Source organism: Canis lupus, chromosome 10, assembly GCF_011100685.1.
Source record: "Canis lupus familiaris isolate Mischka breed German Shepherd chromosome 10, alternate assembly UU_Cfam_GSD_1.0, whole genome shotgun sequence".
Lineage (NCBI taxonomy): Eukaryota > Metazoa > Chordata > Mammalia > Carnivora > Canidae > Canis > Canis lupus.
Genome location: NC_049231.1, coordinates 59,838,797 through 59,858,378, shown reverse-complemented (window position 1 = coordinate 59,858,378; position 19,582 = coordinate 59,838,797). Strand labels below are relative to the sequence as shown.

At 34.6% G+C, this 19,582-nt stretch overlaps 1 protein-coding gene across 6 annotated transcripts in view; it reads left to right on the top strand.

Moving 5' to 3' along the window:
- Window positions 1-19,582, top strand: part of FANCL (FA complementation group L) — a 116,179-nt gene that overhangs the window by 56,722 nt on the left and 39,875 nt on the right. The gene's annotated exons all lie outside the window — the stretch shown is intronic.

Sequence of the window (19,582 nt, the reverse complement as noted above, 5' to 3'; positions counted from 1 at the left end):
TTACTTTCTGGGAAATTTCATGAGATTTACCTAATCACTTTCCTGTTGAATTTTTTTTACTTTTGTCATGTTAATTTTTAAGAGCTTACTTCATAGTTGTACATTCTTTTTTCTCCAGAGATACTATTTTTCCTTCTCTGAGTAGTTTCTGTTTCCTTAAGTTGCTCTTTTGTGTGTGTGTGTGTGCTTATAATCTTTGTGTTTGCTTGTGATTAAAAATCAGATATAAAACGTTGTTTGAAAGCTCTGAGTGCATAGATGGGGCTTGCCAACTGTGAACTTTATTGTAAAGTCATCTGACTGTATCTCATGATGAGGAATGCCAAATGTCAATACCTTTAGTTCTTTTTGAAAGATTGATTGGTTGGTCTGATTTCTTGGAGAAGACTCTTCCACCTTTCTGTTTTTGAGCAAGCAGAAAACATTCCTCTGAGGTATAAGTTTACCAAGGCTGGTGGACAGGAAATCACAGCCTGAAGCACTTAACCTGATGGCATCTTTTGTTAGCGCTGAACATCATGTAGCTGTTGAAGGCCTGCCCTGTAAGCATATCTCTTTATTATCAAAGAGCAGGTAATGAGGATATATTTGAAGCTAAGAGGCAAAAAATGGTATCCTAGTTATCCTTGGTATTTTCAGACTTTTAAATTTGGGCCATTCTTAGTTATGTATAGTGGTAATTTTTTTTCTTTTTTCCTCAGTTTTGTTTGTTGCTGATGTATATAAATCTATTTTTTAAATGATTTTCTACCTAGTAGCCTTGTTAAACTTTTATCTAATAACTTATCAGTAAATTCATTTGGATTTTCTATGAACATAATTTTCTATGAACATTTGTAATGGCAGTTTCATTTTCTTCATTCTCAACTTTACAGCTATTTTTTTTTTTGCCTTATTGCTCTGGCAAGACTTTCTAATACCATATGAAATATAAAGAGTAAACCCAAGCATTCTTATCTTGTTCCAGACCTCAAAAAAAAAAAAAAAAAACTTTAAAATTTTTATTAGGTAGATTTATGTGTCTGTATTTCTTGTACTAAAATCCTTTAACAATAATTAATAGAATTTATTTAGATTTCTAGTTTGCTGAGAGTTTTGTTGTGAATGAAAGTTGAATTTTGTCAAATATATTCTTTCTGTTAAGATAATCAAATTTTTTTCTCCTTTAATCTGTTAATGTGGTGAATTAATTGTTTGATTCCTTAATGTTAAGCCAGTCCTGTGTTCTTGAAATATACTCCAGTCACACTGTATTTTATATTTATCTATTGCTCACACACATGTGATCTCCAATGTATATTGTATATTGCCAGATTATATTTCTTATTCTTTTTTAGGAATTTGCACCTATGCTTATATGAGCAATCCCTTTGTTTTTCTGCTTCCGAATTTTGTTTGTGTTGCCTCTCCAGTTCTTCCTGTTTGTGAGACTATGCCTTAAAGGAGAAACAGCAACAACATAGTTTTAGGGAGTTTTATGGAGGGACTGTGATAGATGTGTGTATTTAGTCCACTTTCCTTACCTAGTAGCTTTTACCCTCTTTTCATAGAATACTAAATGTGTAGTTAATACTTTATTTGACTTCTGTTGTATAAACTAGTTGTGAACATGAAATGTTAAAATTTTTTTTTATTGCTTTCACCAGTGGGCTACTAGTTAAATAGAAGTATTGAAATTCCTAAGTAAGTATGTGAAATATAAATGGGGTTTCACATTTCCAACTATTGGCAAATAACAATAGAAATAAATCCTTTTATTTTCCCACCCATTTCTGTAATATGGAGAGGATTAGTATGGGAAGTTCAGGGTTCCTTGGACCTTCATAGAACTTAGGTAGGATTAGTAAGAAGAACTTACAGAAGTCTACTAGGGAAGTTATATCCTATTTTTAGTGCTTTCTTAGATGAAGTTGTATAGCTGCCATGGTCAAGTCTTTCTTAATAGTTACCTTGAAAAAGTACATAAACAGAAAAGCAAGGAGCAACATTTTTCAGTAGGAAACAAATGTAACATACATTTATTATTCCACCATATGTGGAGCACTGAGCTAGATTCTGAGGCTGTTAAGGTGAATAGACAGGTTATAATACCTAGGATTGGCTTTCAGGATTAGCTTTCGGTCTGATGAGGCAAGAAATATTTTAAAAGATACTTTCAGTAAAATGTGTTGAGTGTTTTGATGAGCCGTTTTGATAAGGTAAAGAAGATGTAATCTAACCTGATGTGGTCAAGCAAGTTTTCTGGATAAGCTGTTACTTGAGCTCAGTGTATCTTTAGGAATGAGAAGTTAGGCTTGGGAGGAGAGATGATACTTCAGGAGAGAACTGCATTAGCCAAAGAACAAATACATGAAATTATAGGAGATGATGCATGAATTACACAGCATTTGGTACTTTTTGGTCAGAGTTAGAGATAAGACTGGAGCTTTTGCTAGAATTAGGCAGAGCCTGGTATATAAGCATACCTTGTTTTATGGTTCTTTGTTTGTTTGATTGTACTTCACAGATAATGGTTGTTTTGTTTTTTGTTTTGTTTTATTTTTTAACAGATTGAAGGTTTGTGGCAATTTTGCCTTGAGGAAGTCTGTTGGTGCCATTTTCCAGTAGCATTTGCTTACTTTGTGTCTCTCACATTGTGGTAATTCTTGCAGTATTTCAAGCTTTTCATTATTATTTGTTATGATGATCTGTGACCAGTGATCTTCGATATGACTATTATAATTATTTTGAGTCACTATGAATTGCACCCATATAAGATGGTGAACTTAATGTATGTGTTTTGAACACTGTACATACTTCACATTCGCCTCATTTCTCTCCCTCTTCTTGGCTGTCCTCTTCCCCAAGACACAAAAATTTTGAAATTAGGCCAATTAATATGCCTGAATGGCCTCTAAGTGAGAGGAAGAGCCACCCATCTTTCACTTTAAGTCAAAAGCTAGAAATGATTAAATTTATGAGGAAGGCATGGCAAAACCAGGATAGGCCAAAAGGTAGGCCTCTTGAGCCAAAAACTTAGCCAGGTTTTGAAGGCAAAGGAAAAGTTCTTGGAGGAAATTAAAAGTGCTACTCCAGTGGACACACAAATGATAAGAAAGCACAACTCTTTGCTGATGCAAAGTTTCAGGAGCCTGGATAGAAAATCAAACCAGCCATGGTATTCTTTTAAGCCAAAATCTAAACCAAGGCAAAGCCATAATTAACTCTTCAGTTCTGTGAAGGCAAAGAAAAGGTGAGGAAGCCTCAGAAGAAACGTTTGAGGCTTGAGATTGGTTCATGAGGTTTAAGGAAAGAAGTCTCTGTCTAGCATAAAAGTGCAAGGGGTAGGAGCAAGTACTGATATATAGAAGTGATAGCAAGTTATCCAGATCTAGCTAAGATAGTGAATGAAAGTGGCTTCACCAAATAATATATTTCCAGTGTAGACAAACAGCCTTCTGTTGGAAGAAGATGCCATCTACGACTTTCAGAGAGAGAAGGCAATGTCTGGCCTCAAAGTTTCAAATAACAAGTTGACTCTTGTTAGGGGCTAATGCAACTGGTTACTTTATGTTGAAACCAGTGCCCATTTACCATTCTGAAAATCCTAGAGCTCTTAAGAATGATGCTAAATCTACTCCGCCCATGTTTTATAAATGGAATAACAAAGCATGAGTGACAGCACACGTATTTACAATATGGTAAGAAAAAAAAAATTTCTTTTAAAATATTACTACTCATTGACAGTGTTACCTGGTCACCCAACAGCTCTGATGGAGATTCATGTTTTCATGCCTATTACACAACATCCATTCTGCAGCCTATGGATCAAAGGGTCATTTCAACTTTCAAGTCTTATTTAAGAAAGAAATTTGTAAGGCCAAAGGTGCCATAGATAGTTATTCTTCTGATTGATCTTGGCAAAGTGAATTGAAAACCTTCTGGAGAGGATCCACTCTTCTAGATGCCATAGGAACATTTGTGATTCATGGGACAGGTCAAAATATCCATATGAATAGGAGTTTGGAAGAAGTTGATTCCAACCCTCTTGGAAGAATTTAAGAATCTTGAGACTTTAGTGGAGGAAGTAACTGTAGATATGGTAGAAATAGCAAGAGAACTAGACTTAGAAGTAGAGCCTGAAGATGGGACTGGGTTGTTTCAATCTCATGATCAAATTTTAATAGATTGGAGTTGTTCTTAGTAGTGAGCAAAGAAAGTGGTTTTTTGAGATGGAGTCTATATCAGGTGAAAATGCTGTGAAGATTGTTGAAATGACAGCAAGGAATTAGGATATTACATAAACTTAGTTGAGAAAATTGTGGTAGGGTTTGAGAGGATTGACACCCATGTTGAAGGTTGTGTTGTAGGTAAAATACTATCAAACAGCATTGCATGCTACAGAGAAATGGTTTGTGAAGGGAAGAGTCCCTTAATGCTTCGAACTTCATTGTCTTATTTTAAGTAATTGTTATAGCCATCCCAACGTTTAGCAACCACTACTCTGATCCATCCACTGCCGTCAACATTAAGGCAAGACCCTCGTCCATCAGAAAGATTATAACTCTGAAAGCTCAGAAGATAGTTAGCACCTTTTAGCAATAACATATGTCTAAAAATAAATAAATACTTTGATTAAAAATACATTATTGCTAAAAGGTGCTAATACAGGGTAAACACTTATTTTAAGCACTTTGAATATATCAGCCTACTGCCTTCTGCTTTTCAAAATTTCTGATGAGAACTCTGATTGTTTTTGAGGGTCCCTAGTGTCTGATAATTTGCTTCTTTTTCCAAAATTCTCTGTCTCTGGCTTTGAAAGCTTGATCATAATGTGTCTTGGTACAAGTCTCTTTGATTTCATCTTGCTTGGACTATGTTGATCTCTTGGAGGTTTATATTCATGTCTTTCATCAAAATTAGGAGTTTTAAGGCATTATTCAAATATTTTCTCTGCTACTTTCCCTACAGTGCATACATTGGTCAACTTGTCCTGCAGTTCTCTTAGGTTCTGTTCACACCTCTGCATTCTTTTTTCTTTATGTTGCTCAGATTTGATAGGATCGTTATGTCTTTAAGATCTCAAATTCTTTTGTATGCTCAAATTGGCCTTTAGATTCCTTTTGTGAATTTTCCATTTCAGTCATTGTACTTTCAGCTCCAAAATTTCTTTTTGGTTTCTTTTTAGGTCTTCTTTCTCATTGTTGATATTTCTGTTTTGTTAATACATCATTTTCTTGACTTTCCACATCTCTAATTTTTAAAGCATAGTTAAGACCATTTTTTTTTTTTTTCAGATTCTTTGTTTAGTCTACCCTCAGGTCTTTTTTAGGGACAGTGTCTGTTAATGTTTTTATTCTTTGGATCAGGGCCGCACTTTCCTGTTCTTCTAGGCTTGTAATTTTGTTGCTGTTGAAAACTGGATATTTTATTAGTGAGGTTAACTCTAGAAATTGAATTTTCCTTTCTGCCTGAAGAGGAAAAATCAATTATCTCCCTTTTCATTTTATTCATTTATCTATCTATCTATCTATCTATCTATCTATCTATCTATCTATCTATCTATCTATCATCTATATCTATCTATCTATCTATCTATCTATCTATCTATCTATCTATCTATCTATCTATAATTTTATTATCATAGGCTATCTCTGTGCTGAGGAACAGCTTGAGGTATAAGCTTAGGGTTTTCCTGGTCTCTTTTGAGCCTGTATCTTTCCCTGGGCTTGACAGTGACTTTCACATTTCCCTTGTATGTGCAGTTATTTATTTTTTAAAGATTTTATTTATTTATTCATGAGAGACACAGAGAGAGAGAGGTAGAGACACAGGCAGAGGGAGAAGCAGGCTCTATGCAGGGAGCCCGATGTGGGACTCAATCCCGGGTCTCCAGGATCACACCCCAGGCCCAAGGTGGTGCTAAACCGCTGGGCCACTGGCACGTATATGCAGTTATTTTTAAATGTTTGTGTCTTTAATGTCTGACTCCCAAAAGGGGGGAAAAAAAAGAAAAATGAAGAGGGGAGGACACTGGCTTTTTAAATATTCTGCAAGTCAATTCTGCAGGAGGAGGAGGGGCTTGCGACAATGGAAGGAGGTCAACAATTCCTGACTGACTGCCTCTTTGTCTACCCTTCTGAGATTAGAAGTCACATTGGTATCAGAACACAGATCCCTTTACCTACCCTACCTCCTCTAAGCTGTGTGTAAGTCATTCCTGGAGTACTTGCAGGGCTGCTGGTCCTGGGGCTTAGTGATAGGTAGCCTCTGTCAAGCTAAGAACTGAAGTTGATAGAATTTGCAAGTCTTCAGTAGACTCCTGAGGTCCAAAATGTATCGGACAGATTCTGTTGGTGTAGATGTTGTCTGAGTGGGGAGACAGATTCCTGCTTAGCCCTCTACTCAAAATTCTCTCCTAATTGGCTTGGTGTTGATTCTTAATGTCTGCAATATAGGATAGCTAAGGACCCTGTATGAGAGTGCCTACTAATTTTCAGCAGCACTTGACAGATGTTTCTTTTCTTAATCTTTTTTTTTTTTAAAGGTAGTTGCTATAGTCATTTTGTAATGGCTACATTTAAAATGAATATTTTTCGTTTGACTTTGTGAGTAGATACCCTGTTCACATGACCTAAAAATAGTAGCAGATCTTTTAAATAATCCTCACCAGTGTACAACTGACCAGTGGTCAGTTGTAGTCAAAATAAATGTAAGTATAAGAAGAGTTGGTACATTCTCTGTGGATTGCTTGACAGAGAATAGCATTTGATTAAATAGATGTAGTTATAGAGCTACTTACAGAAAGTGTGGAGAACATCAATGAAGCTTGCAAATAAGATCAAATGAGCTGAATATTTAAGAGATTTGCTATCTCTTTAAAGATATCTGATTAGAAATATTGCAATTAATATTAAAATTAAATTTCTTAAAAAGTTTAATCTCTTGATATTTCCTTATTCTATTGAAGCTTTTTGAATCCCCCAGAGATAAAGACAAAAATGATTATTAGAGAATTTATCTGCACATATTATAGGAAAGTATAAAAAAAATCAGAAGGGAAAGCAACTGTTGCAAGTACCAGAAAATTATGCTATTAATTTAAGTGTCATCAGAGCACAAAAGATCACATTCCAGGACTGTGAGAAAATTATTAAAATACTGGAAATAATAGTACTTAAGATGAAGATATTATACTCTAAGATCTGGTTAAGTGACTGACATTATTATATCACTTCAGGTATTATAAAAGTAACAAAATGCTTTTAAAGATAATAAGCGTTACATTTTGAGATTGGCAGTGTTCACACTTTTCTGCTTAAGTGCTTTTCCTAGTTTAACATAATTTAATAACAGTTATGGGAGAATAGCTAACATCTGAATTCTCATATATATCTTTTTTTCCTTCCTTCTCCAGTATATACACATTTTATACATCTCTCTCTCCCTCTCTCTCTCTCTCTCTCTCTCTCTCTCTCTATATATATATATATATATATATATATGTATGTATGTGTATATATATGTGAAAGTGATAAAATTTCATTTCTACATGTTGGGTTTATGAGCAGTTACTTTTCTGCCTTTGTCTTTGGTGTTAGAAATATTGCTATTTTGTAATTTTTTAGCTCCTAATTGTTGATTAATCTGTAAAAAAGGTTCTGCTATGTGGATCCCATTACTCCCCAAAAGTCAGAACAAGTGGTTTTATTTTTTAACAGCTTTATTAGGGTATAATTGATACACAATAAACCGATGTATTTAAAGTGTGCAATTTGAGTTTTGACTATTGTTTACACCTGTGAAAGCCATCCCACAATCAAGATAATAAACATTTTCATTAGACCCAAGATTCTCCACTCCCCTTTGTAATCTCGCTTTCTTGGCCCTCACCTAGTCCCCAGGCAGCTACTGATCTGCTTTCTAGAATTTTGTATAATTTATGTATTCTCCTTTGTCAGATTTCTTTCCTCAGCATAGAGGTCTTCCATTGTGGCATGTAATAATAGTTCATTCTTTTTGTGCTGGGTAGTACTCCATTGTATGGATTTACCACATATTGTCCATTTAGTTGTTGATGGACATAGGAATTGTTTTCAGGTTTTGGTTATTACAAATAATTGCTGTGAACATTATGTGATGTCATTATATTAACGTATGCTTTCATTTCTCTTCTGCAAATACCTAGAAGTGGAATGTTGAATCGTATAAGAGGTGTATGTTTAATTTTTTAAGAAAATGCTAACATAAAAAAAAAAAAAAAAAAGAAAATGCTAACATTTTAAAAAGAAAACAATTGCTTAAGAAGGTGGTTGTTACATTTTACATTCCAAACAATAGTATCCGAAAGTTCCTGTTTCTCTACATCCTTGCTCACATTTGGTATGGCCAGTCTTTCTCTTTCTCTCTCTCTCTCTCTCTCTCTCTCTCTCTCTCTCTCTCTTTTTAAGTATGCTCCACACCCAGCGTGGAGCCCACTGTGGGGCCTAAACTCATGACACTGAGATCTAGACCTGAGCTGAGAACAAGAGTTGGACACTTTACTGACTGAGCCACCCAGGTGCCCCCATCTTTGTCATCTTAGCCACCCTAATATCATGTAGTGGTAACTCACTGTGGTTTTGATTGCATTCCCTTAGTGACCAATGATATTGAGCATATTTTTTATGTGCTTAATTGTTATCCTTATATCTTTTTTGATAAAATATTTGTAAATTTTTTGCCTAAAGACCTAAATGGATGGAGAGATAGGCCACATTAATGCATTAGACTATTCAATATTGTTAAAAATGCCAGTTCTCTTTGAGTAGATCTACGGATTCAATACAATCCTAAAGTCCCAACAAATTTATTTTAGAAACTGACAATATAATTCTAAAGTACATAAGGAAAATACAAAGGACCTAGAATAGGAAACTGAAAAAGAAGAACAAAATTAGAGGACTAATGTGACCTCTATCTACCTTTATCAGGACAATGTGGTATTATCATAGAAATATTCCTTGACTTAAGATGGGGTTACATCCTGATAAACCCATCATAAATTAAAAATATTTTAAGTCAAAAATGCAATTAATACACATAACCTACCGAACATCATAGCTTAGCCTAGCTTACCTTAAACGTGCTCAGAACACTTATATTAACCAACAGGTGGGCAAGGTCCTCTAACACAAAGCCTATTTTATAAAAATGTATTGAATATCTCATATAATTTATTGAATACTGAAAATGAAAAGCAGAAAGGTTGTATGGGCACAGGATGTTTGTAAGCATATCCGTTGTTTACCTTTGTGATTGTATGGCTCACTGCCCAGCATCACAAGAATATCATACTGCATATTACTAGCTTGGGAAAGACCAAAATTCAAAATTTGAAGTATGGATTCTACTGAATGTGTGTCATTTTTTATACTATTGTAAAGTTGAAATTTTGTAAGTCAAGCCGTTGTAAGTTGGGGATCATGTGTATACCCATACAAACTGTATATATATACAACTATTTTTGTCAAAGGTGTAAAGATAATTCAGCAGAAGAAAGATAGTCTTTAATAAATTGGGCTGAAACAATACAATTTACTGTATGCAAAAAAAAGACAAACTTCATAAACAGAAATTAACTCCAAATGGATTATGAACTTAATGTAAAACCTAAGACAAAGAAACTTCTGGGAAAAAAAACACAAAAGTTTTGGGACTTTGGTTTTTTTTTAATATGACAACCCAAGCAAGATCCATATAAGAACAAATTGAGGGACGCCTGAGTGGTTCAGCAGTTGAGCGTCTGCCTTTGGCTCAGGGCATGATCCTGGGGTCCAGGATCGAGTCCCACATCAGGCTCCCTGCAGGGAGCCTGTTTCTCCTTCTGCCTATGTCTCTGCCTCTCTCTCTCTTATTATTTATAAATAATAAATATTTTTATTTTATAAATATTCAAAAAAGAGAACCAAATTGATAACTTGGACTTAAAATTTAAAAAAAAATCTGTTCTTGAGAAATACTGTTAAGAGAATGAAAAGACAGGCCACAGACTAAGAGAAAATATTTGCAGATTACATATCAGATAATGGATGTGTATTTAGAATATATAATAAGCTTCCAAAACTCAGTAATACCACAACTTAAAATGAACAGACTGTTTTCTATAGACATAATATTTTGGGTACTTAAAAGATAACCCTTTTGTTATCATTAAAGCTTTAAATTGATTTCATAAGGAAAAAACTTTCAAAATTATTTTGTTTACTTTTTAGAAAATTGACCGTATGTTTTCCTTGTTGGCATATGGCTAGGAATCAGGTAATTTTGTCCCCTACTTCACTTTCTTTGCATTTACTTTTTACCTAGCCATATTGCTTCAGTCAGCCTCAAAGTGGTGTATCTTGACGATACACCACTGCTCTACCACTGCTTTTTCTTTATTTGTCCTAGAGTTTTTCCAGGACTAACAGTGCCTGTAGGAGCATACATATGTAGGCAAATCTGGAAATGTGAGAATAAATGACCTTCTTAGGGCAACTTGACCAGACAGGAACAGAAGCCAGTGAATAATTGTTCTGAGATTCTCTTTTTAGGGCCACAATTCTGAGTTTTCTCTACAACTTCCCACAGAGCCACCATTGAACACTGTGACCAGCTTGTCACTATTTTGGTTTTCTGTCTTCTATTTCACTCATCCCGGTCCCTATTCCCTCTCAGTCCCTAAGATTACTGCCAGTAACCTATCTGTACTCAGGCTCTTGTCGCAGAGTGCTTTCTGTGGGGGAGAAGCTCAAATTATCATTGTGTATATCACTTACTCTTATAGCTACCAATAAAGGTGATGTGGGACAAGGGTCCATATGTACCAGTCATACCTATGGCCCAGAACTTTACCTTCTTAAAAAAAAAAAAAGTCATTTGCTTTTTTCTTTTTTTTTTCTTTTTTTCTTTTTAAAGATTGAACAAAACTTATGCAACTATATAGGACTTTTTAAGCACTTGACAGGGCTTCTTTAAAATCAATTTATAAGTCAGAGACTACACTAGTCTTCTCTCAGGTGATTTCCTTGATGCTAGAAAATTGTAATCTTCACAGTTATCAGCTTCCTTAACTTGTCACCACTATTTAGAAAATTGTATGTAACTTCTTATAGTAGTGGGCCACAGGCACTAACATATTAGCTTGTACTTAGTTTCTTTGTAGACTGTAAAGAAAAAATAAATTGCTTCTCCACATGTCAGTAAATAGGTACCAGCATGTTTTTTTTTTCAAATTTCAAAAGGGACTGCTTTCTTTTTTTAATTAAAACAATATCTGAACAATTCTCATGCAGTTTCATAAGGAATTGTAGAAAAATAACAAGACCAAATATTATCAGTGGCAGAATTTGAGGCTTTGTGATAGACCATTTCATTTTTTATGAAGTAAGATTTCATTTATTATTGGCATTTTCTAACCTATAGAATATAGACTTCAATTAAATGCATTTAAAGATTAGTGTTCCCTATGGAATTGCCATTTTTTTTTACTGTTTTTTAAATTTAAATTTAGATAACATATAATGTATTATTAGTTTCAGAGCTAGAGTTCAGTGATTCATCAGTCTTACATAATACCCAGTGCTCATTATACCACCTGCCTCCTTAATGTCAATCACCCAGTTATCCCATCCCCTGATCCCTTCCCCTCCAGCAACACTGTTTGTTTCCTATGATTAAGAGTCTCTTATGGTCATATTCCTCTCTGATTTTGTTTTGTTTTTCCTTCCCTTCTTCTATGTTCTTCTGTTTTGTTTCTTAAATTCCACATATGACTGAAATCATATAATTGTGTTTCTCTGATTGACTTATTTCACTTAGCTTTAATACCCTCTAGTTCCATCCACATCATTGCAAAAGGCAAGATTTTATTCTTTTTGATGGCTGAGTAGAAGTCCACTTTATGTATGTATGTATGTACATATATACACCCCACATCTTCTTTATCCATTCATCTGTTGGTGGGCCCCTGGGCTCTTTCCATGGTTTGGCTACTGGGGACATTGCTGCTGTAAACAGCGGGGTGTAGGTGCCCCTTCGGATCACTGTGTTTGTATCTTTGGGGTCAATCCCTAATAGTGCAAGTGCTGGGTCATAGGGTAGCTCTATTTTCAACTTTTTGAGGAATTTCCATACTGTTTTCCAGAGTGGCTGTACCGGCTTGCATTTCCACCAACAGTGTAAGAGGGTTCCCCTTTCTCTGGTACTAGCATGTTTTGAAAAGAGTTTAGACTTAAGCATATAGACAGTTCATCAGTGGACAAAAACAGTGTGGAAACCAGATCACTGATTTCTTCTTTAAATGTCTAGTCATGAAACTAATAAGAACATCTTTATCTACTTCCCTGTTCATTGGCTATGTTTCGTAAGAAAATAGGACACCATTTAAAGTTTTTAGAATAATGATATAACCTACTTTTCTGATGGTTTATTTTATTTATTAAACATGAACTATAATAACCAACTTGACCTTTCTGTGCTCAAATATCAGGGTACTTGATCATGTACAACTTCCAGTGATAAAAGTGGGCAGGCATTGCCAAAATAGTCTGTTTTAGCATTATAAAACTAGTCAGGCAATAGAATAAGCCTTTTGGTTTTTTTTGTAAGGCATCTGTAGACCTTTGACCAGACTTTCTGTTGATTCATGATCTCAAGGTTTAAATACCAAATCTATCACACTATCAGACTGCTTGCTTAGAAAACTTTTCAGTTGCGTTTGTTCAGAAATTTTCAGTGAATCAGTGTAGAGATCCCACATATAGATCTTTCCATCGAGAAGCTCATATACAGACTAGTCTAGATTTTCTGATTTCACTGCAGAGAATTTCATTAAATGTCATAGGTGAACCTAATATTAGATTGATGTCTTAATATCTTTGGGCTTGCTCTTTTCAAATCATGTCAAGAGGTCTATTGTTTTTACTTTTTTTCCTCAAGATTAATACATTCTTGTTATTCTTCTGACCTTTGCTTTTCACACAGGAAGATTAGACTCCATACCTGAGAATATCTCCCCTGTTAACTTCGCTCTTGTGCTCCCTGTGCATGTAATGTTACAGAGTTTGTTTTCCAATTCCTGCTGTTTGATTTTTTTTTCTTGTTATTGTTCTGCCCCACATGGAAATACAGAGACTAAAAGATTATGCGGTTGGTATACCTCAGCATGGGCCCTTGCTGCATATCTTTGGAGGAGGTAGAGTAGAATGTCCTTTTCCCACCTTATTTTATATTTTCTAGCTAGTTCAGAATTTCTCTTCCTTTCACTTTTTTTTTTAAAGATTTTATTTATTTGAAAGAGTAGGAGTGGAGTAGGGGGAAGTGACAGAGGGAGAGGAGAAGCAGGCTCCCCAAGCCCAACGTGGGGCTCAATTCCAGGACCCTGGAATCCTGACCTGAGCCAAAGGCAAACGCTTAAGTGACTGAACCACCCAGGGGCCCCTTTCACTTTTTTTAATGTTTTAAGGACAAGAGGTTGTTTAGCATCCTGTCTTCTCCTTTTCTCCACCACAGGAAGGCTGAGGGGTTAGGCTTCTGCATCATTATCTTGGTTACAGGGATACATTTCTTTGCTGTAAGACGGTTTATTACTTTTGGGACCCTAAACCTATTGTGTGTGTGTTTATGGGATTTTTTTTTGTTGTTGTTTTTGCTTTTGCTTTTGTTTTTTCCTGCTTATTTTTGTTGTCCTTCTTTAGTTTGTTCCCTGTCTTATGTCTTCATTCCTCTATTTCATTTTCTTTAATCATAGTATTATGTATATGTGCAATAAAAAAAAAGTGGCAATTTCTTTTTGATTAGTAAGTTAATCCTTGCAGTGTTCTGGGTGTAGTGTTTGGATCTTTGCCAAGTTATAGCTCTATAATTGCTTGCTATTCCTGCTAGAAATTTGTAGTTCCTAACGTATTCCAAAAACTTAAAAGTTTTGGAAGACTAATTTTTTCCCCTGTATTTTAGAAAATAATGGTATTTGTGTAATGCATCATTGACTTCTGTCCTTGAATACATGGGGATAGAAGATAAAATGTTGTCCAAATAGTTTGGTTCTGGTATGATTAAAGAAGAAATGACTATGTTGAATCATATAAATTGCTCATATTTAATGGATAGATACTTATATATAATTTGAATGAGAAAATGTTTTTCTAAACAAATTGAAATTAAATGGGAGTACATTATAGTAATTGGCATTTTGAAAAGAAAGCTAGGTACTTTTAAGTGGACAGACTATCTGCTTTATGGATTTTCAGACAATTGTACATAGAATTCTTGACTTTTAGAGTTGAAAGTCATCTTAGAAGTTGTCTAATGCACACTCATATTTATTGATGCAATATTAAGTCTTTAAGAAGCTGAATATGTCTTGATCAAATACTTCATTACCATCAAGATGAGAGCTGTGACCTCCTTGTGTAAAAGGATGCTCTTATCTTTGTATCAGAGATCCCAACATAGACTTGACACATAGTTGAAATACTAGTTTCATTAAATTAAGGCTAGTGTGCTTTTTTCTAATCTGTACACATCATGAAGTGAAAGGATGGCTCACGGACCATTTATTTTGATTTTTATGTATGAAATAAAAATGATTATGATTAGAAAAATTGTTGTTTATTAGAAAATAATACATATGGTAGGTAATATGGAAAAGTGCCAAGAAGGAAATAAAAATTGTCATAAAATGGTTAAAGCCACACTAACTAAGGACCATTGAAATATTGGAACAAAGTCATTGGAGCCAAATCAGAACAAAACAACCTGGATTATTCTGGAATGCATTAAGGGCATGCATTGTATAAAAAAAATAGTGAAAGGGAATAAAGGGGAAAGAGAAAATGAGTGAAAATATCAGTGAGGGTACAGAACATAAGAGACTCCTAACTCTGGGAAATGAACAAGGAGTAGTGGAAAGGGAGGTGGGCGGGGGGTTGGAGTGACTGGGTGACAGGCACTGAGGGGGCCACTTGACGAGATGGCACTGGGTATTATGCTATATGTTGGCAAATTGAACTCCAATAAAAATAATTAATTAATTGATTAATTAATTTTAAAAGGCATGCATTGTGGTCCCGTGTGACCTGCAGAATGCTCACCTCTTCAGTGAGGTTCTAAAATCAAGCAGTAACTAGTAATGGGAGTGTTATAGGAGAGGAGCCACGCTGTGGAACTGAGCTACCTCAGCTTTGAAGGAAAAGCTGCTCTGGTGAAAGCAGACCCCCATCCAGTATACTTCATTTTTCTTACCTTAATTCTTGAGGCTTTGCTCCTCTCTCCTCTTTCTCTTACCCTGAAGTTTTGCAATGTAGAAGTAAGGTCTAAACTTACAAGGTTGAGTACTTTTTATTTGATTATGAGTATTTTTTCTTTCGAGAATTATCTCATCTCCCCTCCTTTTTTAAAATCCTGTGTACTTTTTTACTGATTTTTCAAAAACCCTTTTATATTAGGAATATTGATTGCTTGATATGATACAGATATTGTTAGCTTGTTTTAGTTCACAGGCTGTAAATTTCTCCAGGTCAAGGACTATATAGCCTAAGTACTAAGGACTTAAGCATTGTATATACATTATCTCAACCCAGTCTTATATGGATTAACACAATTTCCATATTGCAGAAGCCAAGTGAAATTAATTTGCTCAGAAAGATACAGTTAGCTTTAAGAGGTGGACCTAGGAATCAGACTCAAGATTTGACTAGTCTTGATTTTTTTCTTTAAGATTTTATTTATTAGAGGGAGAGAGAATGAGCAGGGAGGGGGTAGAAGGAAAAGGAGAAGCAGACGCTGTGCTGAGCAGATATCCCCACTTGGAGTTTAATCCCAGGACCCTGGGACCTTGACTTGCACCAAAGGCATATACTTAACTAAGTCACCCAAGCACCCCTAATTTCTGTGATCTTAACTAACATGTATTACATCTTATATTTCTTTAGGTCAACCAGTATCTGTGATAGAGCATAACACTTAGACACTATTGCTGGATTGAATTGTATCAACACATTTCATTTAGGTATTATTTGCTTATTTAATTTTGTATATTTCAGTGTGTTGTAAATAATATAATACATTCTTTAATTCTTTTTTTAAAGTGAAGTATAGTTGGCATGTGCTGTTACATTAGTTTCAAGTATACAACATAGTGATTCAACAAGTCTATACTTTATGTTGTGCCTCACTCCATGTGTAGCACCATCTGTCACCATACAATAACATAATACCATTGACTATATTCCCTATGCTGTACCTTTTATCATCATGACTTATTCATCCCATTACTGGAATCCTGTATCTCCTACTCTTCCCTTGTTTGCCTGTCACCCCACTTCCCTACCCTGTGGCAGCCATCAGTTGTTCTTTGTTTTTATGGATTTATTTCTGCTTTTTGTTTATTTTTGTTTTGTTTCTTAGATTCCACATATAAGTGAAATTACATAATATTTGTCTTTCTTCAATTCTTGACCCAGATAGTTTGTGGAAAATGGTTTGCAAATTGTTCTAAGTTGAAGCTAAAAATTTTTCCATAGGTCTAATTTATAGAATTCATTTCATAAACAATGAAATAATTTGTTCATTTTTACAAATTTATTGTATACCCCCCAAAATCCCAAAATTAAAGTAAAATATGATATAAACATTAAAAACATAAAAGTTATGATGAAAGATTCTTAAGGATGCCTTTTTCCTCATAACTGGTTGAATCTTTTATTGAAGTATAATTAACATAATTTATTGGTTTCAAGTTTACAATATATTGATTCAATACTTTTATACATTATTCAGTGTTTACTATTACTGTGGTCACCATCTGTCATCATACAGTATTATCACAATACTCTTGACTATAATCGCTATGCTGTACTTTTCATCTCCATGAAGTTTAGGCTTCTTAATCCCCTTTATCTATTTCACCTCTTCCTCCCCTGCAACCACCAGCTTGTTTTCTTTTTTTAAGATTCTACATGAAGTGACATCCTAAGGTATTTGTCTTCCCCTGTCTTCCCCTGTCTGATTCATTTTATTTAGCTTACCCTTTAGGTCCATCCATATTGTCACAAATGTCAAGATTTCATCCTTTTTATGGCTGTGTAGTATTCCATTATGTGTATATGTACACACACACGTCTTCATTATCCATTCATTTATCAGTGTACACAGGTTGCTTTCATATCTTGGCTTCTGTACAAAACACAGCAATCAACAGAGAGGTGCATACATCTTTTTGAATTAGTGTTTTTCTATACTTCGGGTAGATACCCAGCAGCGGAATTACTAAGTCATATGCTATTTCTATTTTTAATTTTTTGAAGAGCTGCCACATTGTTTTCACAGTGGCCACACTAATTTACATTCTGATCAACAGTGCACAAGGGTTCCTTTTTTCCCTACATCCTTGCCAACACTTATTATTTCTTGTCTTTTTGATTCTAGTCATTCTGACAGGTGTAGGCTGCTATCATAGTAGTTTTGAATTGGATTTCCATGATGATTAGTGATGTTGAGCATCTTTTCATGTGTTTCTTGGCATCTGTATGACTTCTTGAGAAAAATATCTACTTAGGTCCTCTGCCCCCCCCCCCCCTTTTAAGAGAAATAGGTGAGCAGAGAGAAAGGGAGAGAATCTTAAGCAGACTCCACACCTATTGCAGCGCCCAGTGTGGGGCTCAATTTCACAACCCTGAGATCATGATCTCAGCTGAAATTAAGAGTGGGATGCTTAACCAACTGAGCCATCAGGTGCCCCACTCTCTCCATTTTTTGATTGGATTGTTTGTTTGTTTGTTTGTTTTGGTGTTCAGTTATGTAAGTTCTTTATATTTTGGAGGTATTAACTTCTTATGGGATATATCATTTACCAGTATCTTCCCCATTCACTAGGTTTCTTTTTCGTTTTATTGGTGGTTTCCTTCACTATAAAAGCTTTTTCTTTGGTGTAGTCCCAGTAGTTTAGTTTTGCTTTTGTTTTTCTTGCCTGAGGAGGCACATTGAGAAAAATGTTGCTAAGGCTGATATCAAAGAGATTACTACCTCTTGTCCATTTCCATTTATTGAAAATACGATCTTTTTCCCATTGTGTATTCCTACCTCCTTCATCATAAATTAATTGACCTTACAAGTGTGGGCTTATTTTTGATCTCTTTATTTTTTTCCATTGATCTGTGTGTCTGTTTTTATTTCAGTACTATACTGTTTTGATTACTACAGCTTTGTAGTATATCTTGAAATCTGCATTGTAATTTCTCCAGCTTTGTTCTTTTTTTTTCAAGTTTGCTTTGGCTATTCAAGATCTTTTGTGCTTCCTCACAGATTTTAGTATTTGTTCTAGTTCTGTGAAAAATGCTGTTGGTATTTTGGTAGGGATTGCATTGAACCTGTAGATTGCTTTGGGCAGTACAGACATTTCAACAGTAATTCTCCCAATCCATGAGCATGGCACATATTTCTCTTTTATCTTCAGTTTCTTTCATCACTATTCTCTAGTTCTATAGAACTAAAGTATAGTTCCATAGTTTTCAGAGTATAGCAGGTCTTTCACTTTCTTAAGTTTATTCATAGTATTTACATTTTTTTGGTGTAATTATAAATGGTATGGTTTTCTTAATTTCTCTTGCTACTCAGTATATAGAAATGCAACAAATTTCTGTATATTAATTTTGTATCCTGCAATTTTCCTGAATTCACTTACCAGTTCTAATTGTTTTTTTGGTGGAGTCTTTAGGGTTTTTAAAATATAGTATCATGTCATCTGCAAAGAGTGACAGTTTTACTTCATCCTTACCAATTTGGATGGCTTGTATTTCTTTTTCCTCTCTGATTGCTGCAGCTAGGACTTCTAGTGCTATACTGAATAAAAGTAGTAAGAGTGGACATCCTTGTCTTGTTTCTGATCTTGTGGGAAGAGCTCTGTTTTTTACCGTTGAGCATGATGCTGTCAGTTTGTTATATATGGCCTTCATGATGTTGAGATATGTTCCCTTTAAATCCACTTCACTGAGAGATTTTATCATAAATGGATTGTCATTATTTTGTCAAAATCTTACTGTAGTAATCATATGGTTTTTATCCTTCCTCTTGTTAATGTAATATATCACATTGATTTACCAGTATTGAACCATGTTTGCATCCTGGAATAAATCCTACTTGACCGTGGTAAATGATTTTTTTTTTGATGTATTATTAAATTTTTTTGTGAGGAATTTTACATGTATGTTCATCAGAGACAATGGTCTATAGTTTCTTCTTTTTTGTAATGTCTTTGTCTGGTTTTGCTATCAGGGTGATGCTGGCCTTGTAGAATGAATTTGGAAGTTTTCCTTCCTTTTCTGTTTTTTGAGGTAGTTTGGGGAGAATAGGTATTAACTCTCTTTAAATATTTGGTAGTAATTTTGTGTGAATCTATCTTATCATGAATTTTGTTTGTTAGTTTTTTTATTACTCTTTCAATTTTATTAGTAGTAATTGGTTTGTTCAAACTTTCTATTTTTTCATGATCCAGTTTTGGAAGATGATGTGTTTCTAGAAATTTCTCCATTTTCTTCTAAGGTTGTCCACAATTTATTGGCATATAATTTTTCATAATCTCTTA